The sequence below is a fragment of the Leptinotarsa decemlineata genome, unplaced genomic scaffold, assembly GCF_025532065.1.
Source record: "Leptinotarsa decemlineata unplaced genomic scaffold, Ldec_3_MD MMD2_tig00001064_RagTag_RagTag, whole genome shotgun sequence".
In the NCBI taxonomy this organism is placed as follows: Eukaryota; Metazoa; Arthropoda; class Insecta; order Coleoptera; family Chrysomelidae; genus Leptinotarsa; species Leptinotarsa decemlineata.
In genome coordinates, this window is record NW_027412558.1 from 1,478,933 (window position 1) to 1,502,920 (window position 23,988).

Sequence of the window (23,988 nt, forward strand, 5' to 3'; positions counted from 1 at the left end):
ATGTAATAGTCAAATTGTGAAAAAAAGCTTTTTGTTTTTCTACTTCGCCATCATTAAACATAAAATGTGTTCAATGATGGCATCATGGCATCATCAATGGAAATATTTTTGGACAAAAAAGTGTCATGTTCCGAACATTTTGAAGTATACCATTGAGGGTGCTACAGTTCAATGTAAATGACATTTAAATTGGTGATTTTTCATGTATTATATTTTGTAGGGTTAGGTACTATTAATGCCATCTGTCTCAGTTCCATAATGAATGATTGAAGTACAAACATAATGTGAATAGTTGTTTGGAAAGGATTTTGTCTTTTCGTGTATTCCAATGTAAATGTGAAAGTGATTGTTTCGAAAGACTTTTCTTCTTCCAGTTTACATCTGAAAGAACAGTTTGTGTATGCATTATATATGAAGGGTATCACATTATAGATTTTTTGCTTTTTTTGCTTTTCCATATTTTTTTGTTTAATGATGGAGTAAAATACTTGATATACGAGGTGGCCCAAAAGGAAACGTCCAAAAATTTTTTATAGAAAGGTGACCTCAAGACCTATCATAATTGGTCCAATCAGTGGAGGAAAAACACCAACGATATTGTAGGTATAAATTTTGCCATTCATCACCAATTTACATAAATGTTTGGATTTAGATTCTACTGGGAATAGAAACCACTTATTTCCGGGGGTTAAAATGTTTTATCAGAAATACGTTCGAAATTAGATAGATGTCACTATCGAGGTGAGTTCCTGAAAACTCTATGCTTTGTGAGAACTCCATGTAACCTCCAAATACTGCACGAACATTGGCATTTCTAGATCTGACGGATTGTCCTCATTATAACCCCATAAAATGGGGTTGTATAACCGAGACTTCAGCTGCAGATTATGCAACGAAGGGATAGAAACCCTCTACACATCTTAGGCGAATGTGAGGCACTGAATAACAGAAGGCAGGCAATATATGGACGTATAAAATTACGTCCAGAAGAATAAGACGAACATCCAACAAGGAACCTGTACAAACTAGTACAGGGAACGAGACTGATGGAATGGGTGTCATGAGAAGATGGGAGAAAAAACGCAATAAGCCCAAGAGACTGCAATGTTTTCTGGAAACTTGGATTTAATGGACAAGTCAGACAGCTCCCGAGGTACTAAAAAACAAATTTAAGGTTGTGTTCAACATCGATAATAAGTTCTATGGCCTGATGTAACTGACTTTCTATAAGGCTGAAATCAGATTATATATATTAAAAAAATTATTTTGTTGTTAAAATAGGATGGGATGCTCTAAATTATATTTTTATTGTGGCTCCAATACCAAGTATTTATAACAAAGGATATCTAGCACCCTACGATTTTTTACAACAGAATAATTTTTTTCGTAAATAGATTTATTCTGATTTCAAACTTATCAAAAGTCATTAGTTACATCAACACAATATTAAACTAGTTTCAAATACTTTTTGAGTTTGTGTCGCTGTTAAAGACTGTTGTTTTAGTTGTTTAAAGTATTATTTCTTTTCCATTCTTCAGTTTGCCTTGCTATTCCAAGCCCACTTGTTTTATTATAAAATATATACGTATGCGCAAACAGTGTGGTTTACTCAATTGTTCTTACACATAGTTTGTGTAAGAACAAGTGAGTAGTTAATCCTGATGATCCTGATCAGGATACTGAGATAAACTTATGGAATTATTGTATTTCCACCGATTTTTGATGAGTGTACAAAGTTTAAAATAGATCTATTCGTTTGAATTTAATCAAAATCGAGTCCAAATGAGTATTTTACAAACAAACATACATACAAGTGACGTGTTAAAAAGTGTGTGGTAACTCTTATGGATTCTAACAGACGCCTAAGAATCTTAGTCGAAATTGACATTTGTTGGTTATATCCCTGAAAAAACTTCACTATTACTATTATTCTTCGTATTTTGGTGAGTACGGTTTTCGTCGAAATCGACGGCGGAACATGTGCTGACAGTCATTTGAACCGTACAAGGTGAAAACTAATTCATAACAAACGACCGTTTCTCGAAAACAAATCGGGAGACGCAAACGACAATTCAAGGTTCTCCTTTGTTGATACATACTCAATATTTACAGCAAATTCTTAAGATAATTATTCGACATGCCTAGCCGTTGAGGTTGCCATAAAACTAATTCGTCAATCTATATTCTAGACTGCCCGAAAAGTGAAGCGATGACCCAATTCCCTCGATTAATGTTAGAAAAACATTACCAGGTTTTGTATTTGCATGTCTGCGACGTATTGCTAACGCTTATTTCGAGTTTACGAAATTTTTCGTACCTGACATAATAGTGACGATTGAAAAATAGGCCGAATGTTTAGGTATAAACCAAAGAGTAGTTGATTTGGGCCTGGGTAGTGCAAACATGCATAATCTTTCCTATTTTTCATATAACTTTTTTTATATCCAAATAAAATGTATTCTTACATACACATGTTATATATGCCACTATAAATTAGTAGGTACACACATACATATTTGAGTATGAGATATAAGAGATATAAGAATATAAGAGATATTGTAATTCAACAACTGAATATCAGTATAGGCTCTAATGGATTGGAAATTATGAGGGAAGCAAAAAATCTTAGGGTGATCTCCGATTTGATTCCCATGTGAATAAACCAATCCAGAAAGCTTACCTCTCACTCGAGCTGATTTACGAAAATCGAAAATTCCTCTCTAAAAACCCAAGAATTACTCCATGTGACAGTCTCGTTCTATCGTCTTTAAACTATGCAGATGTACTCTATGGACCAAGCCTCACAATTAGAAACAAGAAAAAACTGCAGTAGATTCAAAACTCCTGCCTTCGCCTAATTCATGGAGTAAGTAGAAGGAACGGAATCTCATCAAAGCTGTCAGAAACTTGTTGGCTCAATATGGAAAACCGAAGGTCGCTACAGTCTGCATGTATCTATCATAAGGTTATGTGCAAGAAGATTAGGACTTATAATAGGGGAGCCCAAGAGGGGATTTCGGGATTCACTAAAGCGCGGCAGATTAATATACAGGGCGATACCTTGTACCCGGTTAAGTACCTCCACCAAATATGAGCCCCATATATAAGGATTAGTAAAAAATTGATCATCTGAAATTCTCGAGCGCGTCAGATTAAGGTAGGGTGAGTTAATTACCTGCTAAAAAGTGTATATTCCAGTAATCTGACAATTTGAGAGTGACGTAAAGAAAGGGAGGGCAGCAAAGTTGTAAAAAATAACGTCATTTCGACATTCTCGAGCGTAGCAAATTTTTTTTTATTTTGAAGGAAATCAATCAAGTATAACGAAAAATATATAATCTGACGATTTCCGTAAGCCGAAATAACAAAAATTCGTCGATAAAGTTTAATGCGTGCAGCTGTGTGATACCTATATTTCCCTCTCCGAATTTCTATTCCTCTATTCTCTAATCACTTTTTCTCTATCAATTACTCTCTCACTCCGTCCCCAGAGACTCGTTCGTGATGAAGATGATAATTAATTAATCAATTAATTGATGGATGTAGCCGTTACAGCGTGGTAGGAAATCATAATGAAGAAAAGAGAAATTAAACTTTCTACCATTTTTATTTGTAACTGACATTACTGCAGTTTCGTCCTTATAAGGACATTTTCAAACTTATATATTGTATAAGTAAGTGCAGTAACGTTAGTTACAACCACCCTCTCTACTCTACAGATACAGATACATTTCGGACTGACGTACACAACTTGAATGTACGGCACAAAGAGATTAACTCCTTTGATACACAATAAATAATTTTTCAAGCGATCATTTACGTATCAGATATGCCACGTTTACAATGAACCCCCACCCATTTGAAACATTTTAAAATAGGTATTTTTAGGAAGAAATTTGAAAATTGAACTACTCAATAATATATCCATATTCGAGTGCAAAAAAATTTATTTTCAAGTGGCTTATTCACAATGATGTGGCTGAAGTTAGCTTTAGATTTAAATCCGATTTATGATGGAATCGGCTGATACTTGATGAAAATCCATAACTAACGTATTCCAAAAACAATTTATTGTGAGATTTTCACTAAATTGTTTTACAAAAACGCAACACGTGTTTCGCCATACAATGGCTTCATCTGGCGTGTCTTTCAACTAATTCTACACATTCAATACTAAATATATATATAGTTTATGATCTCCTGATCTATCCGACATATAAGCTGACCTGTGGCTCTTGTCCAAAACTGTATATTGGCCAAACAGGAAGAACATTTTTCCAACGAATTAAAGAACATAGGAGTAGTTTTGTAAAGAGAAAGACCAATTCCACATTTGCAAACCATCTTTTAGCAGAAGGACATGAGTTCAATCATGAGTACGAGGTGTTACATTTAGAATAGATTCAGGAATTCGGGTAATTTACTGAATGATCAATTAGAACTCAATAACTCTCCGTTACTGAATATATTTTTTCAAATGTGAAAATAGAACATAAGTGCAGGTAATTTAATTCGTTAGAAACTCAGGTAAAATATCAGCTACTTAAAATTCAGGTACTTCGTTTACAGGTACTTTGATTTCAGGTACTCCATAAACTATATATATATTTAGTATTGAATGTGTAGAATTAGTTGAAAGACACGCCAGATGAAGCCATTGTATGGCGAAACACGTGTTGCGTTTTTGTAAAACAATTTAGTGAAAATCTCACAATAAATTGTTTTTGACCAGATGAATAATGCTCATAATGATAGTTTCTCGAAATATGTCTACTTCACAATGAATTTTGTAGGTAGAAATGCATGTTGATATCACGCATATTGGAATTCACATCAAAGATTACACTAAAAGGGCGAGTCACTACCCGTAACAGGTATACTTTCAAAAAAGAGTTTCGCAAACCGTTTCAAAATATACTTGGATTTAAAACACAAAATAATGCAAATAATCAGGCTGCCTAAACCTGGAAAGGGTGGTCTCACCCCTATTGCTACAAGTAATGACGATTTCTACTGATAATTGATATCTCTCCACCAGAAACATGACGAGATTGGCAGAAATTTCATTTGTCAAATGATGAAAAAAAAAATGTATAGATGGCACATGGAGATTTATGATAGTTAATAGACTGAAAGGAGGTTCAACCCCTAATATAAAATTTCTGCCCAGGTCAATTTCTGACGAGAAAATCGAAATCCACGAAAATCTATTATAAGAACATATAGGAATCAACACTAATATCATGAAGATAAATACCATTCATATAATAAGGGGGTGGTCTCGTCATTTGTCAATATACATAATGATCTAAATTTGGATTTTTACTTGAAAATTTTGTTCTGTCTTTGTTAATTATCCAACTACCTCTTCACGTCATTGAAATTGCAAAGATCTCTGTTTTAATTTCCAGTACTGAAATTTATTTACGACTTGACCGGTGAAATATATGAATTTAATGAAATTCCTGGTTGCAAATCAATTTCTCTCCACTCGAATACAAGTATCTCCTATTTTTCGAAGTACATTTTCACTTGTTGCAGACTTCGTCCATCTACCTTACTTATATTCTAAGATATACAGGGTGTATTCTTTTTAATGGACGATTTTTTCACTGTTGCAAGTTCAGATGAAATACCCAGTGAATAGCTTATATCTATCTGCTACGTATATCGCGTGTTCATAGAGAAAATCATTATCATTTCTGACCCAAAACACTAAAGATCAGTGGCTTATATAGTGGTGGGGCAGCGGGGGCCCGAGAATGTAGTAGACAATTAAAAACACATTCATTTGGGTCGTTATCAACCAAACAATTCCTTTAGTTAGTTCTTTTAATGAAGGTGTTTTATTTCATAGTATTATACAGTGTATTTCTTTAATGTCCCCCTCCCCTTTTATTTTTTGAACGAGTCAACTATAAAATTGAAATTTGGAATAATGAAATGAATTCATGAATACTTTATTTTGAAGTGAAATTGACAGATGAAACTTTCGAAATGACCTGGGAAAAAAATTAAATAGAAAGGGGGGTGTTGTGACACATATTTTTGAAGCTCCCTACAAATGCTTCACAACCCTAGAATATAATGTCAATATCTTCAACTACTACAAAATGGCGGAACTTTTAACAAATGCCTCAATACATTGACATTTAACTATATAATATGAGGTAATAAGTTTGAGGTCACTTCAGAAGATGCTCGAAATGGTTGCCTTGAACTTCTTGACATATGAACAGCCTATCCGATATTTCACGCCGAACATTTTTGAACACAGTAACGTCAATATCTCTTCAAATATTTATTATAATCTCTGCCGTATATCCAATATTGAATCAGGTTCACTTTCGTACACAAATAGCCCATAAAAAAGTCAAAAGGTGTCAAATCTGGCGAGCGAGCTGGCCATTCTGTAGGACCTCGATGGCCAATCCAACGACCGGGAAAAGTAGTATCTAAATAGTTTCTTACTTGTCTGTAGTAATGTGGTGGTGGTCCATCTTATTGGAGTGCAATATCCATATCGAGTTTACTAGGATTCGCTTCGACGATTTTAGTGATGAGACAGTCAACAGTTGTTTTCAGCATATTCAAATACAGTTCCCCTGTTGAATTTTATCAATAAATAGAGGTCCTACAATATGGTTTTCCAATATTCCTGCCCAAACGTTAATTTTTTCTGGATATTGGGTATGTGTTTCCCGGAAAACGTGAGGGTTGGTGTCACTCCAATTTTTTATAAACAAAAAATAACTTAAAAAACCTCATCGGGTTGTTAGAATTGCCATATGGTAGATAAAAAGGAATATTTCTAGAAATATCGATATTAATGTGTTTGTCTTCAGGAAATTATTAAATGTTCCACCATTTTGTGGTAGGTCAAGATATTGATTTCATATTCTAGTGTTGTGAAGTATTCGTCAGAAGCTTCAAAATGATGTGTCACAATACCCCCTTTTCCATTTATTTTTTTTGCCCCAGAAGGCGCCCAGTCGCCATCTTGAAAGTTTCATCTGTCAATTTTACTTCAAAATAAAGTATTCATGCATTAATTTCATTATCCAAAATTTCAATTTTTTGAATTGACCCGTTCAAAAAATGAAAGGGGGGCGGGAAATTAAAGAAATGCACTGTATAAAGAAAACTTTGCCTTCCCCCTTTCTCAGGAATAGAATAGATGAACATTTACAGATGCCTCATTGGATTAAAAAAAATATACATTCTCAACCTTCTATCATGCAAAGCTCCATTTAATAATTATTTATGAAGGAAATGGAAAGTGCCACTAAAGATTTTATTGTGGTAACAAAATAGATAGTAATTACAAGTGAGAGTAATAAAACTGCTCTTCCCAAGAATCTATGGAAATTTTGAAGGAGAAGTTGAAAAAACAGTGTACTTTATACCAATAACAATTACTAAATTTATTGATTGCTAATTGAAAGTTATACTCTATATATTTATTACAAAAAAGTTCCAAACTTCAAGGGTAACTATTTGGACTCTATACGATCAAATCACATAATAAGCGTTCGGAGAATGAAGAAAAACACGTCATTGTCTATTCTATTGAAAAAAAAACGGAACTGATGGGACTTAGAAAAGCCTATTATAATTACAATATTTAATGATAATAATTGGCCAATTCGTTTATCGGAAGCATCAAAAAGCAATAAATTACCATATCAGAAATCAAATGAAACAGGTTGAATATAATAGCAAAAAAAATTGCAAAGTGATCATTATGGTATTTGATTTACGACATCAAAGAACGCGGAACTGATTTGGCCAATAAAATTTATAGCCAAGCTTCAAATTTGTTTATAAAAACAGTCAAATAAAAAGTGGCACTGGAACCATATGAATAAACAAAATATCATAACGGTTTCTCCTCTATTAAGTGTTGGGCTGTATTCAATATAAATATTCGAAACACACCTTCATTTTGACTGCCCGTAACAACTTTAAACTTTCGAAGCAGCACTTCGCAAAACGCCGTCTTTTTATAGATCTTTTCAATCTTGGGAACAGGAAAAAGTCGCAGGGGGGCAAATATGGTGAATACGGTAGCTGAAGCATGATTACGATCGCTCCATATTCTCTGTTACACTATCACTGTCGTCATTTAAATAAATAATGAATTTATTTTTACCATTAATATGGAAATGTCCAATCTTCATATAGTCTTCTTCAACTAAAATTACTTTTTTAATTCTTTTCTGCCAGTCTTCTGGTAGAATATTCGATACTTCATCTTTAATCAGCTCTATTCCTTCTTATCAAATTTTGGAAAATTATTTTTATGCCTAATGCTTGGTTTCAATTTTCCCCTTGATCCCCTTGAGGGATCAATGAGTTGCTGAACACCTTCCTCAAAAATATAAGCTTCCATGATAGTCAACATTGCAGTCCTCAAGTTTTTTTTCCACATAATTTCATGTTAGGCGTACACATTCTCGAACCGTCAGTCCACCCTTTGCTAACTATGCCGTGAGTGTCATACCAAGTTTCGTCCAAATAGAAAATTTGCCGTTGTTCTTGTCTATATTTAGTTATTTGTTCTAAGTATTTTTTACGCAATTTCACTATTCTTCTGCTTTCCATAACTGCTTGACTTTTGTTTTTCATTTTCAATGTAAATCCTAGTTTCTTCATCCAATTCTGAAGAGTTTTGTCACAGCATCTCACGTTATGGCGGAAAGTATTCAATTTCTTCCTTATGATTTCACTTGTAGGTATCTCATTGCTTTTGTAACAGTCCTATATTGTTTTTTCAATGATCTTATCAGATAACCACCTGAAGATTTTGGTAATACTGTAAAACATCGCATCTTGCGTTCATAAGGTTTGTTTTTGACTATTTTACGTACAGTTGAGAAAGGAATTTCGATCAAATCTGATGTTGCTTGTAATAGTTTGTTTCCCTCGAAACCAAACTTGAGATGTAGATTCTTATATACATTGGAACATACTCTCTATGTTTCAATATTCAAATGCATCTGAATCTTATTTACTGGTATCTCTTTTTCGCATTATTCACTATCGCTATTGGAATCACTACATTGGAAAAAGTCTGCGTAGTTATTACATTCGTTATTACTATTAGTACTTGTCCAAGAACGCCACATTTCAAACAAATAAAAAAAATTCAAGTATCCATAACTGCACCATGCAACATCGAATTTCAACACTCAAATTGCGATCAGTTCTTGAACTGAACATTGACACGACGGCGATAACCATCCCCGCATTCCCGATTTCTATTCGTCACCGTAACATGACTACAAATTTAATTTCACGACTCTTCAGCCAATCATAAAACTCAGTTAGTAAAAATTATCCAATACGAACCGTTAAACTAGTCCACGTGGACTAATTTGCTGCCGCTTCATTTCTATGTATTGGTTTTCTTGGCCTTTGAGAGTGCCGACAAAACAGTTCATCTGTCTGGCGGCATGTAGTCTGATGATTACATGAAAACAAAGTATTGCTTATCGATTTTCAAATCATGAAACTGTGCTATTGTGCTGAAGAATTTGTATAATGCCATATGAATAATTTTCTTGAATAATTTAGCTAGCGCACATATGATTGAAATAAATTTGTAATTTTTTATATACATTTTACTAACAAATTTGTGTTAGTAGCCAACTAATGAAAAGCACTAGATCATGAACTGAATGCAGATAGCAGATGCCAATATCCCACAGTCTGGCGTTTAACAGAAATTTCGAACTTGTATTCGATAATAATTCTCCAATGAAGCACACTAATTATCGAAAAGTTAATGACCTTATTCAGAGAGCCTATTATATACTCGTATAAAATGCAAGGGGTCAGAAACTTTTAGAGTGCCCAGCTGGATCACCCGACCTGACTCCTTAAGATTCACATCAGGAAATTTAAAAAAGTCATGCCATTTCGACATAAATTGAAGCTTTCACCATCTTTTAAAAACGAAAGTCAAATACTTATAATCTTTGTCAAATATTGAATACGTCACTAGATACACCTAATTAGTCAAGATAATAAACAAAAACAAATTCCCATAATTTATTAGGTGAATCTCTTTTGAAAAATTCCGGTGATTATGGAAAAATCATTTCAATTTAAAAATAAAAAAAAATCTCCTCGGCGGGGAATCGAACCCCGGTCTCCCGCGTGACAGGCGGGGATACTGACCACTATACTACCGGGGACTTGTATACTAACGTAATTCAAGTGTATCATACATCCTCCATCAGTTTTTTCATGTCCTCATCAACATCTTTACAAAAAATGTTTATACTATCGAAGAAAAAAATATATATAAAATTATCAAAAACCTATGAGTAACATTTTATATTAATAATTTGAAATAAATATAGTCCAAAAAACTAAAAAGCACACTCTTGAAGAACATCGAACTAAAAAGTTTAAAATATTTTTTTTTAATAAGCTCAAAACAATAACGAACGAAAAATATTAGTATATTTGTGAAAAAAGCGTGGGCGCTTTGTGCCATATTTTTTGTATATGCAGCGCTCACGCTTTTTTCACAATAATACTAATATTTTTCGTTCATTATTGTTTTAAGCTTATGTAAAAAAAATATTATAAACTTTTTAGTTCGATGTTCAAAAGTGTGTTTTTTAGTTTTTTGAACTATATTTATTTTTCATTTATTAATAAGTTGATGGATGTAGCCGTAACTACGTGGTAGGAGATCATAATGAAAAGAGAAATGAAAATTTTTATGTTTTTTACCACTTTTATTTGTATAAATATAAATAAAACGAGTTTCATTGTATAAGTTTGGGAATGTCCGTATAGGATGAAACTGCAGTAACGTTAGTTACAGTGGCGTAACAACAGGGTGGCAAGTCGGCAAAATGCCATGGGCCCCCAGCCGGAAGGGGCCCAGGTCAGAGGAGAATCCCAACCCAAATGCGGTTTTTATCCAATGTATTGCTCATAATTTAAATTTGTTATAAAATGATGCAGAAAAAGAGGTCATAGAAAGACATACATTATTTGAAACTGTGCAACAAATTTATAACTTTTTTGGCCATAGTATTAAACGGAGCTTGAGAGTTACATACATACATACAGGTGAAACTAATAAAAGCATGTTGAAGTAAAAAAAATAATTTATGTGTAATTAAATGTGAAAGAGTAAAATAATTTTGTTTCAGAAGAGATTTTTCTGGTTTTTATCCACTGAAATTTTTCATTTTCACTACAGAAAAAATTAAATAAAAACTAACAAAAAATGCAATTTCGACACCCTGTATCTCCGAAACGAAGCGTTTCCGGACACAAGTTTACATAAACTTTTTTTCTTAAAATTGTTCCAGGAATGAGTCATTATGTTACACCCTGTATATTATATTGAAAGCACTTGTCCCACCCCTCTCCGGGTGTTAATCTGTGCTAACTCTGCCTTTTGGTAGGTCATTTTCTCTGGCACTATTGTTATTTTAGTTTGATCCTAGCAATAACATCGTTCATAATAATAATTATTATTATATTTTCCGTCATTTACTGAGATCTACAAAGCCGCTCACAGTACGTCTAGAAGAAAGAAAGAAGCTGAAAAAATTCCGTCATTTACTGACATCTACAAAGCGGTTCACAGTACGTCTAGAAAATAGAAAAATACTCAAAAATTTCCGTCAAAAAATTCCGTCGTCGAAAAGCACATGTACTTTAGGTTAGGTCAAGTAGCTCCCTGGCTAGTGGGGATAATTATAAAAGATAGTTTACTTGATTTGATGCGCGATTGTGTGTGGTACGTTGTAATATTCAGTTGTTAATAACTCCGGGCACAGGTATCTATCAAATCGGTGGGTTTTACTTTCATTTCGCGCTTGTTTCAATCCCAGTAAAGACGCAAGTGCAAACGCTGTGGTGATTTTTGTGTCTGTGATAAGTGCTGTAGGCTTTAAGGTGAGTGTGTTTCGAAATTTCACAGAAGTACACTGATAAAAAGAGATCCATGAAGCGAATATTTTTTTTCGAATTATTTAAACATTTTTGGTAGTCTTCAATGAAGACGCAAGTCAAGTAATATATTATTCATTGATAATTACCTAGCTTTTTCGATAATTCACTTTGAAATTTTTTCCAACGACCATCAATATTTTTTCATAGTATTCAACGAAAGTCATTTTTTGTGGAGGAAAAAATCAGTTTTTTTATCGACCTTTTTTGGGTAATTCTTACCTTCCACAATCTGAAAAAATATAAAAATTATAATGGAGAACTTTATACAAGTGTAGAAGGGCAAACTTTTCAGTTTACCCCGATAAGTTACTGCGTAAAAATCAAAGTATTTTTCACAAAGAAAAATCTTCTATTTATCAGTAACTTGTATTTAACAATTTTGCCTATCAAAAAAATTATTAAGAAATAATACTTATCTTTCACGTTTCGGAGGCCAAAATCTGCCTCCGTCTTCAGAAATAAGCTATCAAAAAAGGAATAACTGCGAATATATTCGAATTTTTATCCATTTCTGAAGACGGAGGCAGATTTTGGCCTCCGAAACGTAAAAGATAAGTATTATTTCTTAATAATTTTTTTGATAGGCAAAATTGTTAAATACGACAAGTTACTGATAAATAGAAGATTTTTCTTTGTGAAAAATACTTTGATAATTTTTATATTTTTTCAGATTGTGGAAGGTAACAATTACCCAAAAGAAGTCGATAAAAAACTGATTTTCCATAGTATTCCTTAATTTTTATAAATTTTCAAATCGATAATCGATAGTTGAAAAAACATATTTTTTGTGACATATTCGCTTCAGATGCCACGTCCGCATCCCAAAATTCACCCGCGAAGGTCTATTTTTGGTGTTAAATTAAAATAATGAAGTATTTGCAAAAACCTAAATACTTACCTTTTTTGACATGCTAATTTGTTTATAACTTTTGCATTTTTTATGTGCTAAAAAACGGTTTTAGCACATTTTTCTGTATCATTTCGGATCGGAGGAGCCATCGCACGTACCTCTAATATTATCTCTATGTATTATATACGCTGGTAACTTTTCGATATCTGAAATTGATAATGTTTTATTTGCAGTATATGTGAGAATGTGTAATGTACCTATTTTGACAAACCTTTCATACAGGAAACGCAAAAAATGCAACAAACATATCACCTAGAAAATTGAGAACCAATTTTGCACCGAATTTAAAAATATTAAAATTGGAGTTCCACAAGGAACCACACTAGGCCCGGTGCTATTTCTTCTCTACACAAAGTGGAAACATCATAACTTCCATAGCCATATGAAATCGAACCAAGTTTTTTGAAGTAATATCCCTTTTGTTGAATTTGAAGGAAATAAAATGGCAAAATTGACAGATTTTGTCGCACTGACTTAAGTTTGAGAGGAAATCCTCGCAAACGGAATTTTGGTTCAATAAATATTGTTAGATATATTATTTTGCATGCATATCGTTTGATTTAGTTGTAGATGTAGATGTAGTTGTAGTTCAGTGACACAGATTTTAAACAGATTCGTAATGAATGATTCGTATTTAAGAAAAATAACATGGATTTCTATATGATTCAGCATGCGTAGAGGGAAGTAGTTATTCCAAATAGACTGCCGCTTGAAAATATATTACGTTTTTCTTGGGATTCTAAAAAAATGTTTTGGTTTTCCTGTAAAAAATTTATTTACCATATAATATTGAAGTGAAATATAAAAGGGGCATAGATGTAGATTAGTTACGTGTGTTTTTTTTGTTCATTCCATGTATTATTGTCTAATGACTTCGACCTACTTAGAACCTCCCAAAATCTGGAAATGTTTTTTATTTTGTTCTTGAGATGAATTAATTCAAACCGAAAATAAAATGCATAGTTGAGTGTATAATGAGCTATAATAACTAAAAAATAAGTTTTACTTAGATAGTCGCTGAATTAACATACATTTCCACCATTTTCAGAAAATTAAGTATAATGAAATACCTGCCCATGTTTTTTATTTTGTTCTAGGGAACAAAGTAATATAAAACAACGATAAAAATAAAATAAAAACAACAATAAAAATTAATTGGCGCTCCCGGGCGACTTCATTGATTCCAGTGGCGCATTTGCTTTTTCAGCTGCAGGAAAACCCGGAAAAACCTGCAGCACCACATCATCTGAAGATCTTGATCCAACAATGCCCTCTCTCTTATAAAACAAAATGTAGGGTGTCTCCAGAGGCTCCAATAAATTCAATGCATCACCACAACACTTCGTGACACGACTATCGTCAAACTTAAACCAGTCCGTTTCTTCTTTGACCAAGGCGTAATAATGACCAAATTCAATGGTCATTATTGGTATGAGAGGCATACCATTTGGTCGTTTACCATCATCTCGACTGGTACCTAAGGGTTCCAGAATTGCAGGAACATCCGCTGACAACATAGCTCGTTTCAATATGTCGTTCACTTGGTGATGTCGAGATGTACGCTCTGCACTTCTCCTGCAACTCAAACCATGTGTACCTTTCTCATCAACTATACTACCGCAAACACAAGTATGAGAAACACAAATAGATGAACCCATCCTAAGTCCTAATGCAATTCTGAAAAATTCATCGTCTAATAGTGTTCCAAGAGATGCAACAGGTAAAGCATTCAGAGATGAATTGATTGAAACCGAAAATAAAATGCATAGTGAAGTGTATAATGATCTATAATAACTAAAAAATAAGTTTTACTTAGATAGTCGCTGAATTAACATACATTTCCACCATCTTCAAAAAATTAAGTATAATGATATATCTGCCCACTGTCATACCAGAAAGATTTGGAAAAAATGATCTACCTTCATGTATTGCAAAAGTATTACTCACTGCCAATGAGACATAGTTGAACAGAGAAGAATATGTGAAAATTGAAAAATCTCTGTGTGCGAAATCAAAGTTGGTCCCGTCCCATACTTCCAATTGCTCGTGCAGAATATCCAATATGTTGAAACCACATGTTGTTGGTGTCCGAATCTTCCAATTCGTGCCAAAATAATTTGGTAATCATCCACCTACAGTGCTCGCCGTTGATAGTGATGGCCTGGCCAACGCTGTTCTCAAAGAAATATGGACCAATGACGCCGCCAGCCCAAAATCCACACCAAACAATGACTTTTGCGGGATGCATGTAGATTGATATCGTCCCAAATTCGAAAATTTTGTATCCATCCATCCAGAAATGGGCCTCATCGCTGAAGATGATTTTTCGATGAAAATTAGAACAGCGAACACATGTAGTTGTCTAAGGTTGTTCATCTTCAGTTCCTGGGTTAGTTGAAATTTTTACGGGTGCAGGCCCAAGTCTTGTGAGCGACACAAAATCGACCCTCTCGGATTTTCCTGCTCACTCTCACAGACAGCGGTGATGTCTTCGGTGAATCTTGCGTTTCATAGAAGTACGGGTGTTAATCGATCTTTTAGTGAACCGGTGGACTCAAATTCATCCAACACATTGCGAATAGTCTTTTCTGTAGGACAATGGGTTTGTTTCATGATTTTTGGTTTACAGTTCATTTGGTAGTAATTTCAAATTGAAAAATAGTGTACTTTGTTTCAGCTCTCTAAATTGCGTTGTTTTCCCGTAATCAGTTATTGGAAATCGGATTTTCTAGGCCCGTGACGTCACGGGCCTAGTCCCGCTTCTTGTTCGATTGACTAATGGGAACAATACAAATAATGAAAATTGATAAATTGTAAAATTCATGGAGCGTATATACAGTTTCGGATTCATTCGTGATTCAAAGTGAAATCACACTCATTTCCGACAACAATCTAAGAAGAAAGTGTAAGAAATGCATTGGAAGGGAGAATTAATTATACATGGGATCCAAATGACACAAAACGCAATAAAAACGTTATTTTTGAAATACCTCCCTCCGCTAGTAGACATTTTCATGTTGATATTACAAAAATTTTATTTGAGGGAAGTGAATATGAACCCGTTAACGTTCAAATTCATGAAAAAATTCTACATATAGGATAAAATGTACTCGAAAACCATGGTTCTAAATAAAATTTAACGAGTTATATTTTGAAACGGTTCTCGAAGGCTCATAAACTCTAATAAAATAAATGCATTCATGCCACCCAACAAAAATAAGAATTGCAATGTAATATATTAAACATATTACCACCCACTCAGCTTTCTCTCTTTTATGTATGAGACAATGTACTCTTTCGAATGTTTCACAACTTCGTATTTTTGTTGAAATAATTGACACTTGGCAACACCGCTGTAGACACGATCAATTTTATTGGTCAACAGACACGCGGCCAATTTAAACTGTTGCTTCTTGAATTTTTCTTTTTTCTGTGAATATAAAGAGGTATTGGGACCGATTAGGCTCGTTAAGTGTATAATACCGCTAACTCGATCAGTCTATAAGCAAACCAATATTATTTTCAATAGCATGAGACAAGGCCATTACGATCGCCGTAATGGGCCTGTTTCATGTTTTTACGGTCGCCATGGTGATTTGGCAAACCTGTTTAAAAAAAAATCTGCCCCATACGAACGACAATTCTCAGAAGTTGAGAAACTTGTGCGAGCTAAGGACTAACGAGGTCTTACCTTTTAACGTGTGATTCCTAACACGGTTGCAGAATCGTCCCAGCTTCAACCAGATAAATTATCTCGAGAAAAATATCTGGTCGAGGCGGGAATCGAACCCACGGCCTTCCGATCGTGAGTCGGGCGCACTACCACCGCGGCCAATTCCACAACCTGACTGAATAAATGACAACAAATTTGACAGATGTAGCTTCAACAAGATGGGCGTCATCAATTGTCAAAGTTTGGAAGTTCCTGTTAAGGTGCGTATTCATCAAAAAAGCGAGCACGAGCGAACAAGAGTGAGCGAGCGAGCGAACGTATGCTTGTTCGCGTTCAGAAAAGATCGAGAAGCAGGCGGTACTACGAACTTGAAGATATTCGCTGTGGTGGGGACGAGACATCAATATGTCGAGCAAACACGAGCAAATATACACTAATGCTCGCTCGTGCTTGCCTTTTTTTGATGAATACGCACCTTTAAGGTGCGTGTTCATAAGGTGCGAGCACGAGCGAGCATGAGCGAGCATTCGTGTATGTTTTCTCGTGTTCGCTCATTATTGATTATTGATGCAGAATGCTCGTTCACTCTTGTTCGCTCGTGCTCGCTTTTTTGGCGAATACGCACCTTTAGACATAATTTATTTCAAGCGTCTCTCATTTTCTCACCGCTTGGGTGTATTAGATAATAGCCGAGGCAGCAGTAACAAGTACACAACTGTATTCTTCCAACCTGATATTTATTGAAAAGCATGTACAGAATCGATAAAATTGTTATACGGCAATTTAAAAGACTCTTATCTAGCTTAAATACGACCCCGAGCTAAAAACAAATGAACTATCGAAACATATCTAACCTGAATGAAATTGGTCTAAAGAATGGAACATGTTTTATCAAATATACAAAAAAGTGCACCTTTGTTGCAAAGAATAACGCAATCGAGAAACATGGAGATTCAAGAGCTGATGCGCTTGATATTCCTAAGGTTTTTGACCGTGTGTGACATGAGAGTTTGCTGGCCAAACTTCGTCCTGAATGTTATTTTACGATATACCTAAATAAGGCGGATTTCTGTATAATATAATTTTATGAAATAAACATATTGAATGAAATTCGAACCTATCTTTCATGTTGAACCAGTTCAGTTCCCAGTTCCGCAAGCTTGTGGGACACATGTTCATACTTCCACTGATATATATATATATATATATATATATATATATATATATATATATATATATATATATATATATATCAAGACGAAGTCCATAGACCGGAGAACAATAATTGAATTGTGATAAAACTAGAGACTCGCATAACATTTTCTTTATAGGTAAATTGAGGTACATTTTGTGAGGATATAGTAATTTCAGTGCATAGACTCTTTGAATATTTCGATTGATATGTTCTGTAAATCTTAACGACTCATCTAAAATTAAACCAAGATTTTTTGCATTACTTTCATTTCTAATTACTTCATTATTCAGGTGCAGTTTCAAGTTATTTTTTACCAATGATGCATGAGCATTGTTTCCGAATACTAGTGCTACTGATTTTTTTGGATTGAGCACAAGGAAATGCTGTTCGTCAACGTTTGATATAGTTTCTAAATCATTGTTCAACTTTCTAGTAGAGTTGTCCAGGTCATCAACTTCGAAAGGGAGGTACAGCTGAATGTCATCAGCATACATGTGTATTTTACAATGTTTATGAAATTGGCTAGTATAAAGTGTAAAAGAGTGGTTCCAGAACTGAGCCCTGAGGTACTCCCAAGTTGACATTTCTAGCTGCAGATAATTGATTTCCCAATTTAACGCTTTGTGTACGATTGTTGAGATATGACTGACAAAGCTGCAGCGATTTCGTACTGACTCCACTTGTTTTCAAGATCTTTAGTAAAGTATCATGCCTAACCGTATCGAACGCTTTACTAAAGTCAAGCACTTTGCGGTTAGTCAGGTTTCTCAAACGTTTGAATTCATTCCAGATTCGCGACGGGCTGTGGCTGCTGTTTTGAGGAACAACTCAGTAAACCTCGAACTTCATTGTTTAAAAGCTCTTTCATTTGAAGAACTGCGTTCATGTGGAATAAACTTCCTGAAAACGTTTTTCTAAATGAATTTGATCCCCAGCGATTCAAATCGAACGTAAATCTCTTCGTTCGCTCAGGCACCGCACTTAAAGCCCCTTAAGTATTTTCCTGTAGTGCTTTGTTTTGTCCTTGAAATAAAAACCCATATAGAAATACTTGGCATACCATTAAGTAAAGTATAATTAAAACTAAGTACAGGGTACACAGATCAAATTTGAAACCCCTTTATTGTATAGTCTATCCATTACCAATTGGAACGACAATAAAAATAAGAGTACAGTCATAAACAGTTCTTGCCTGTGGCCCCTGGTCGCCCAGATAGTTAGTAAACGTGCTATCAAATGTAGTTGAGGAGTAAAGGCTCGGCTAGCTGGACTTGCTGAATACTAATTTTTTGTCCGTTTCACAATATTCCTTTATCAGTGCCGTGTGTTCGTGGGGTTAGGTGAGGTAGTGAGTGGTTTTGCACACTGATTTTTGTAAACTTTTTCTAGAAATCAATTACCCTAACACCAAACTGATATTTTTGCACTCGACGCGCGTTTCGCTAACAAGGTTAGCATCTTCAGGAGAAGCAAATTGATACTGAATCTAAAGACAAGGGTTAGGCTGTTTATATACCTAACGTTTTTTGGTCCGATGTGGACTTTGTTTGTTAAATGATGATTATCCTAATTGATTTTTCGGTAATTAACTAGTGGAACCACTATTTGCAAATTAATTTGTCAACAATAGATTCGATAATCAACAATAGATTAAAAAGCGGACAAATTAATTTGCAGGTAGTGGTTCCACTAGTTAATTACCGAAAAATCAATTAGGATAATCATCATTTAACAAACAAAGTCCACATCGGACCAAAAAACTTCAGGTATTTAAACAGCTAACCCTTGTCTTTAAATTCAGTATCAATTTGCTTCTCCTGAAGATGCTAACCTTGTCATCGAAACGTGCGTCGAGTGCAAAAATATCAGTTTGGTGTTAGGGTGATTGATCTTCTAGAAAAAGTTTTCAACTTTTACACCAAAGGTTCCAATCTCATCGTTTGAACCGATTTTTGTGAAAATCTTAGTGTTTTTGGGTACTTTCATCAATATAGCTTTCTGGAGACCTTTTGAAACGAATTATAACATTACGTGTGAGGAATCTGTGTCAATCGACAGGGATCCGGAGTTTGAAAATAAGGACTTACATGTTCAAGTTCAGCGAGTAATTTTAAATATTCATGAATGCTTGAAGAAGGAAAACTGTCACACTTCACAGAATGCTATTGTGAATAGAATATGCGAGTTAACGAAACTATCCTGTTCGACAGTTCTTCGATTCATTAAAATAGGGGATGTCATTGACCATGCAATGAAACGAAAACAAAGGAATAAAAAATTCGCGAACGTTGATGGTGCTACAAGAGATGTGTTTCGGCGAACAATTTATGGTATACACCAAAAAAATGAAGTACCAACTTTGGAAATGATTTGGTATAAATTACTCGACTATCCCGATTACAATTATAAATCTTTAGAAACTCTACGAGGTGTCTTATTGTTTTGTGGTTTCAAATATAAAAAATTGAACACTCGGATGGTCATAATGGAATCGACACGCATTGTTCAACTCCGACAAGAATATTTGAGGCGAATGAAAAGCTACCGAGAATCCAGCAGACATATAATCTACCTCGACGAAACTTGGTTTGACACCCATGATGTTGTCAAATATGGCTGGGTAGACGAAACCAAGTATTGTGCTTTGAACACACCTTCTTCAAGGGGAAAACGTGTTATAATTTTGCATGCCGGGAATGAAAGTGGTTTCGTACCTAACGCTTTGCTTCTGTCGGCCAAAAATATAAAAAATTCGTCTGCTAATTACCACGCAGATATGACTGCGGCTTTATTCGAAACTTGGTTCAGTGAGCAGCTTCTCCAAAATATTCCACCAAACTCCGTTATTGTTATGGATAACGCTTTGTATCATTCTCGGTTATTGATTACAATACCAAACAATAACACAAAAAAAGTAGATATTATTGATTTCATGCGAAATCATGACATGTAAATACCAGAAAAGATTCCAACGAAAAAGGTATTACTGGCGACCATAAAACAACGTAATTTCAAAAAGGATTATATTATTGATTCGATGTGTGAAACACGTGGTCATATTTTCTTACGTTTGCCTCCATACTATTGTGTGTTCAATCCAATTGTTTTGGGCCACAATGAAAGAAAGCTTGCAGAAATGTAATCAGTCACCGACTTTGAACGCTGTAGTGTTTGACAATATTAGGCGAGTGGTGAATGAAGTAGGTAATAGTGATGTGTGGAAGAACTGTGTGGCCCACGTTATAAAAGAAAAGAGCAAATATTATGTGCAAAGTTCCATAAATCCGATCGTTATTCAACCCGATGATGATACCACCTCATCCGAATATAGCGAAGAAGAATTTTGATTTTTTTAGCAATTTTGTTGGCTTCTATTATTTTGTAAATATATGTTTGACGAGAATTCTGTGTGCTTATTTGTGTTTTCATTGTATTTTAGAGTTTTCGACTCGGAAATCAACTACCTTGAATTTCGAAGTTTTTCATAATTACCCATGGTGGAAAAATTCAGTTGAGATAACTTCTTCATGGGGTGATCAATTGCTATGATTGTAAGAATAAGTAACTGAAAAACTACCACTGAAAAATAATATGCCGACGCCTATGCCGAGGCGGGAATTCCTTCACTGTGATGTTCCAATTGGTATTGGAAATAGTATACTTCTCCATAGCACGACATGCACACGCGTTTTTAATGACTGTCATATCGCTTGCTGTTTATCATAGTGATTTTCAATTTATTCTGGGTAATAAATAAAAAAGTTAACTTTACAGAAAAAAATGTATTGCTTGTGTCGCAGCGAAAAACATTTTTAATGAACGGTATCAATTACAAAATGTGCGGCAATCTACTATTAGTAGGATTATGACGGAACTCAAATCTATTGGTTCGGTAAAAGTTCATTTCAGAAACAATCTATCCTATAAAATATAATGAGAAAAACCAACCGAGTATGTGCCCCAATATTGTAAAACATTGGTAAACTTCTGGGGTATGAATAAATCAAAAACAAGCAATTAATACTGAATAAAAAGTGGATAAGTTAGGAAAAAAATGATAAAATATAATATAATAGTTGATAAAAATTGACAAATATTTATAATCATTGATTTATCGATAGTTCATCAACTATATATGGCGCGTTTTCGACCGGAGGCACCGGTTGACCTGAAGTGATGCTGTGACCGCGTGCTCTCCGCCCTCTATCTCGAAAACGGTTCACCGTATAAAATTTTTTTTAAACAAAATTTGTAGAGAATTTTGTATTCTACAATATTGATAATAAATACAAATAGCAAAAAACTCATAGGAAATGAGATATTTCCAAAAAAGCGCAAAAAACCGATTTTTGTGACCTTTGACCTTGAAATTTAATAGTTGCTTACACCCTACCATATGTAGGTTTTGAGACAACTTTTAGGGTGTCAATATACAAGTATTTACAGACCTACAGCTAGGTATCTCGATTTCCGAGATTCTTACCTAATTTAAGCTTAAATGACTGGATTATCCACATTTTTCTGGAAAGAGAGGCTAGATGGACTGCATACAGACTTATGCACATTGCCAATCGCACAAATCAATTCAATGCAGAGTGCAACAGACTGTTGGTTGAAATTGGAAGTCACTCCACTCTGGAAATTACCTCTGACTTTATGCCTCTATCTGTCAACTACGAACTGCCTTATAAAGTACTATTCCCGAGTAGAGAGGACTGGATCCTCCGGGAGAGGGAAATATTAGGAGCAGATAGTTGTTGGTTCACAGATGGAACAAAAACACCTTCCGATCGAGTTGAGATCTTCTTGAAGGGAATAATGTTCGACTGAGGCATTTCAATACAGCTTAGTATCATCGGCATAAAACGACTTGCTGGACTTTATGTGAAGAGCAATATCACTTGCATAAACAACGAAGAGGAGCGGGCCAAGAACAGATCTCTGTGGAACTCAACTTGTGACTTGTCTGTGCGAAGAGAAAGAGTGACCCACTTTGACCGTGAAAGTTCTATCTGTCATGTAATTTTCAATCCATAATTGGATCAAGTTTATCGCCTTTTTTGAAAATAACGGTGACAGATGCCTTCTTCCAAGCCGTGGGATGCGAGATTTTGCGAAAGAGACTGACATGATTGTTGACAACGGAGAGCAGAGAGTTTCGGCAAACTTTTTGAGAAAAAAGGGGCTCATTCCATCCAAACCAGGGGATGAATTCGATTTAATGTTCAATAAATGATTTTTAATTTTTTCGGAAGTAAACGTCACATTAGTCAGATTATCACGTAGTCGTTCTGCTATAATTTTTGGTAATTGGTCATCTCGAGGCTCAACCGTGAAGGAGCTTGTGAAAGAATCGGCCAAAATCGTCAGGTTTTCGTAGGAGCGGAATGCTTACTTTGGTGTTCAGGTTAGATCGTATGAACTTGTACAGTTATTTATTGTTTTCAGAGTCTGCAACAGATTTTTCGAACTCACGACGTGAAGATCGTATTGTTGATACCAAGTGTTTTGAGAAATTTCGATGAGCTTCTGTGGCTTTTGATCTTTTGTATCTTTTCCAAAGTCTTATTTTTGTGATGTATGAGTGACATTATTTTGGCATTGATCCATGGTTTGAGAGGTAGGTTTGATCTACAAGCACAGGACATTGAAACGGACCAAACTTTGGAACAACTGAATAGTATTCAAATAAACATGAACGAGCATTGATCATCTCCATTTCTTCTCTGGGAATATATTTTCGCCAACACTGTCATTGAATATACGTCACGTTCAATCCGAGCTGAAACAGCTGTCATGTTTGAGCTTTGTTTTCCAATAGTATCACGGATTGTTTACTTTTTGATGATTGTATAAACAATTACGCGCGGATTTGAATAAACTATCATTAACGCAGTTCGAATTACGAGGCAAAATTTCGTAATTTTCGAAGAACCTGCTCAGATGGTGCGGACGAGGTGAACCACTATACAGGGCAAGTGAGAAGTATCGAGCGAATTGAAAAGGGGGTAGTTGAACATGGGATTTCTGACCATTTCATAGTTTACTGTAAACTTAATTTGAAAAGGGTTACAGTTACAAAATTTTGACGAGGCTTTGTTCATTAATGATTTGAGAAATATATCATCCTTCCGTATATTCGATCAAATATTGAACCACGTAGTTTTGAGTTTAAAGAAATAGATGGCATATTCGTATATGACAATATATGCAAAATTAAATCAA

General features: G+C 34.7%; 1 protein-coding gene and 1 non-coding gene across 2 annotated transcripts in view; one reads left to right on the top strand and one right to left on the bottom strand.

The window, feature by feature from the left end:
* Positions 1-10,127: 10,127 nt before the first annotated feature.
* Positions 10,128-10,199, bottom strand: TRNAD-GUC (transfer RNA aspartic acid (anticodon GUC)). Its single transcript has one exon. It is a non-coding gene; the product is annotated as a tRNA-Asp (tRNA).
* A 1,554-nt stretch (positions 10,200-11,753) lies between these two features.
* Positions 11,754-23,988, top strand: part of LOC111504663 (very long chain fatty acid elongase 7) — a 68,110-nt gene continuing 55,875 nt past the window's right edge. Inside the window, exon 1 of the mRNA XM_023159334.2 lies at positions 11,754-11,928. The gene's annotated coding sequence lies outside the window, so the exon portion shown is untranslated. The remainder of the gene's footprint in view (positions 11,929-23,988) is intronic.